Source organism: Scomber scombrus, chromosome 8 (genome assembly GCF_963691925.1).
Source record: "Scomber scombrus chromosome 8, fScoSco1.1, whole genome shotgun sequence".
NCBI lineage: Eukaryota > Metazoa > Chordata > Actinopteri > Scombriformes > Scombridae > Scomber > Scomber scombrus.
In genome coordinates, this window is record NC_084977.1 from 18,962,330 (window position 1) to 18,967,293 (window position 4,964).

Consider the following 4,964-nt stretch of genomic DNA (forward strand, 5'->3'; position numbering starts at 1 on the left):
TTGAGAAATGCAATAACTTCCTATCCTTCTTCAGTGACAAAATCAGCACAATCCACAGCCAGTTGACCACCTACCCCGCTCCATGTCCCGAACCTGGGCCCCCCCTAACCACTGGTAAATCCTTCTCCACCTTTGCTACCATCACCTCCTCTGATCTCTCCTCCACAGTCTCAACCATGAAACCATCAACCTGCAACCTTGACCCGCTTCCCACCGCACTTCTAAAGGCCTGTCTCCCTGCTCTCTCCACCCTCATCACAACCACTGTAAACTCCTCTCTTTCCTCTGGCCATGTCCCCTCCTCCCTAAAGCTTGCATCAGTCACCCCCGTACTAAAGAAACCCGGCCTTGATTCTGATTCCCCTAACAACTACCGCCCCATTTCCAATCTGCCTTTTCTATCAAAAATCCTGGAACGTGTTGTTGCCAAACAACTCATCACCTACCTAGACTCAAATGACCTCTTCGAACTCTTCCAATCTGGTTTCCGCTCTAAACACAGTACAGAAACTGCCCTCCTCAAAGTGACAAATGACCTTCTGCTATCCTCTGACACCGGCTCCCTCAACATCCTCATACTCCTTGACCTCAGTGCTGCCTTTGACACGATCCACCACTCCATTCTCATCTCCCGTCTTCAATCCACCCTCGGCATCACTGGCACCGTCCTCTCCTGGCTCAGATCCTATCTCTCCGACAGACACCAATTCATTGCCATCAACAACTGCCAATCAGCCACTGCTCCTCTCATCCACGGTGTTCCCCAGGGCTCTGTGCTTGGTCCACTCCTCTTCATTCTATACATGCTTCCACTTGGTCAGATCCTCCGTCTCCATGGTCTCCAGTTCCACTGCTACGCCGATGACACACAGCTTTACCTCCCCTCCAAAACCATCACTGCCTCCACCCTCTCAACCCTCTCCAACTGTTTGACTGCCATTAAGACCTGGATGCAAAATAACTTCCTCAAACTCAACTCCAACAAATCCGAAGTCATCATCATTGGTCCTGACTCCCTCACCCACTCCACTCAGAACTTCTCCCTCAACATTGACGGCTCCACCATCACCCCCTCCACCAAAATCCGTAACCTTGGAGTTATCCTGGATCCCACTCTCTCCTTCCTCCCCCATGTCAACCATATCACCAAAACCGCCTTTTTCCACCTCCGAAACATTGCCCGCCTCCGCCCCAACCTGTCTACTACAGCTGCTGAGACACTCATTCATGCTTTCATTACATCAAGGCTTGATTACTGCAACAGTCTTCTCTACGGCACCACCACCAAAGTCCTCAATAAACTCCAATACGTCCAGAACTCTGCTGCATGCCTCCTCACCGGTACCCGCTCCAGAGAACACATCACACCTGTCCTCCGTGAACTTCACTGGCTTCCAATCAAGCACAGAATCAACTTTAAAATCCTCCTCACCACCTACAAGGCCCTCAACAACTTAGCACCCCCCTACCTTGCTGACCTCCTTCATCACCACGCCCCCTCCCGATCCCTCAGGTCCGTCTCTGCCAACCTGCTACAAGTCCCCCGGACTAAGTGCCGGACCTGGGGTGATCGGGCCTTCTCTGTTGCTGCCCCCACCCTATGGAATTCACTCCCCCCTCACATCAAAATCTCCCCAACCCTCTCCTCTTTCAAATCTGCACTAAAAACACACCTTTTCATACTAGCCTTCAACTCCTAGCTCCCACTGGACTCGTCATGTTTTAACCTTTGTTTTTGTCTTCTTTTGTTTGTTTGTTTTTTAACCTTTTATAACTTATAAACATTTGTTTCATAGTTTGAAATAGGGAAATTGTAAAGCGTCTTTGAGCACCGCATAAAGCGCTATATAAGTTTGATTTATTATTATTATTATTATTATTGTTATTATTATTAAATGCAAACCCTTTTCTGAAACAGCATACGAGGGCACTCTATGTGCGATGTGTTAAAGGTACAGTCTGTGCCTCAGATATGCCTAACTTATTTTTTTCTAGGAACAGGATTTGTATGGAAGTGTTTTATATTTGTACTTTTGCTCTGATTATGTTATTTTATTGCTCTTGCACCTTTTGGTACATGAAAAAAAAAATCCCTTACCTTATCTGTACATGCTATCACAAAAACATGTCACTCCAGTCACTGAAAGCAGCTTTTAAATTGGGGCACATACAAAACTAAGCATGATCCATGAAAGCAGCGTTCAGGCCGAAGTAAAAATCCATATCTTGTTTACTGTTAACAGCCCTCGATCATATTCTTAGAAAACAACTCTTTGCCCAGTGGCTCAGAAGTAAATCTACAAGCTGCTGCCAGTCCGTCACAGTTCTTGTCCCTGGGGTGCAGATCTCTGTGTTTTTCTCTTTCACTTGATTTATGTCATGAATAAGTCACAAATCCAAATAATGTCTTGAGAAAAGTCAACCGACCAAAATAACATCTGGCTCCAGTTTTTTTTGCTTCTGATGGATAACATTTGGCTGCTTCCTACAAGAGTCAAAAATGTCATTCATTTGTGAGAATAAATGTGTTTAAATGCCTGAATGCGAGGGTCTGCTTTATGTGATTCTTTGTAGTCTTCTTCATGATTCTTTGTCGTCAATTGATAAGTCTGAACTGTGCAAACTCTTTTCCTTGCTCACAAGTTATTTTAAGCATTCACTTTAATAACACATTGCCAAAAGACATTTTGATCTATCACTTGAAGCATGGACATATACCTGCCTCTCTATTCTGATACCTTTCATGACTCTCATTTGATATTCCTGCTCACCTGCTCACTCTTTCTCCAAAAGGTTGTACTTTTGTGGTCACTATTATTCTTTATAAAGTAGACAGTATATGTATTAATCTATTTATATGTGGTGTTGTTACAAAGTTAAAATTGGAAGAAGACAAGAATGACTATGAGAGAGAAATGCAACACAGGTCCAAGATTTTGTTCAAACCCAGGATATCCTACTGTCCTGTGTTTTTTTTGTTTGGTTTTATTTATTTATTTATTTGTTTTATTTGCTCATAGAGCCACAAGGACATAAACGAAGACTGAATTAAGAAAAACAGGATTAACTATTTTCAGATTTATAACATTCTTACAAAGATTTCACTCTAATTACATTTCACTGGTTTTAGTTCAATTACTCCATCTCTATACAACCCACTTATGCATGACTTGGTTTAGCTTGAACAGAAAGTCACCACTTATTTTAATGAAGAAGGTGTCAGATTTGACAAAAATTCAATAATAGCTTCAGTGCTGTCGTCAGAGCAAATCACATTTTGATGCTTTCATACCCAAAAAATTACATTATCAGAAATGTTCAGGTATGTGTGTCCATGATAGGATAAAATACCTTACATGGATCATTGCTGCATAGTAGGAAATATTACATATTCAGACTTTTACAGTTAATAATATAATATAAGGAATTAAAAAAAAAAAAAATTTCCCTTTTGAAATGCGATAAATATTATTTTAAAGAATGACACAGTATTGACAAAATAGAAAACATTTACTCAATGATAGCGGATTCATTAAGTCATTGACTATATTTTCCGGACAGTGAGTGACCAAGTGATTATTAATTTCTATAATAGTTAATAGATATACATTAAAGATATTTAAACCTGAAATCTTAATATCCAGCTGTCCAAAGAGTATAAATATTCTTACCTGGCAGTTATTCCCTGGTGTAAACACATTAGTGTCTTGAATGGAGTGTGAACAATGTGCTGCTTGCTCAGTCCTCTCTCCTCCTGGTCTGTCGCGCTCTCCTCAAGCCCCACTCACAATCACACACACACGCTCACTCACTCACTCACTCACTCACTCACTCACTCACTCACTCACTCACTCACTCACTCACTCACTCACTCACTCACTCACACACTCACTCACACACACACACACATGTTCACTCTCTCTCTGTCATCCACCCTCGATAACCTCCATCCTCTCCTCACGTGAATGCAGAGATTGAAATCTACTTTCATAATAATAGAATTCTGCCCACACTTAAAGCACAATTACTGTAAATGATTTGTAGCTAATTAGAAAATGTCTTCAAACCACAGTGTGACAATTGACATGGAAGCAACAATGACTCCTGCATCGCTACAGTCCATTGGTGATTACTGTTCATATCTATCAATCTTGTCTAAATGAGGCTGGCTTAACTATCTCCTGCCTGAAATATCCTATATTTTTCTTATCATCTGGTTATGTCTTCTCGCAGCCCCCGAAAGACAGAACATCTTGTCTCAGTAGTGGCCACAGGGGGTTGCAGGAAATTGAGCAGCAGCTGTCATCATCATGGACCAGATTCTGCTGCGCTCTAAATTATTTGACATTGCTGCGGGAAGCCTAAGACCACACACTGACAGGATGGCCCGAGCACAGAGAGATGGGGCTGCCTTACAACAAGCTCACCGGGCATAGTAGGTAATTGTTCAGCAGCTGCTGGACCAAACTGACTTCCCCTTTGCTGATGGTGTTGAGACCCACATCAGCTCTGCATTAAAAAAATGTAGCTCTCTCAGTTATTTGAATGGGTGCAGTGTGTTGCAGTTGGGGTGCCAACGCAGAAGGCATGGCAAAGCACTGCAGCATTCCTCAAATAAGTTGAAGCAGGATCATATTTACAAATTGTATTGTAAAATCCTGCATGTGGGTATTGCAAACTGCTGCATGGTGTTTTGGCATCTGATAAGCCTTTACTTGCATAAATCCATGTCAAATTCCTGGATCGTATTTCATTGTCTCACTAGTACCTCAACAATACGCCCCCACCAAAACAGTGATTTACATTGTTTTAACAGAGGGCTGATTTCTGTCTGAATGTAGCCTGAAGAAAATGACATACACAAATGACCTAGAGACATTTCCGAAGTTGCTATAAAAGTATACGAAAGCCGTCCTAGGCTGCACCTGCACAGTATTGTTGGTCCTCTGAATGGAGGATGTTGG

At 42.3% G+C, this 4,964-nt stretch overlaps 1 protein-coding gene across 1 annotated transcript in view; it reads left to right on the forward strand.

The window, feature by feature from the left end:
* The window catches only part of hykk.2 (hydroxylysine kinase, tandem duplicate 2), a 185,294-nt gene that overhangs the window by 139,265 nt on the left and 41,065 nt on the right, over positions 1–4,964 (forward strand). The window lies entirely within an intron of this gene.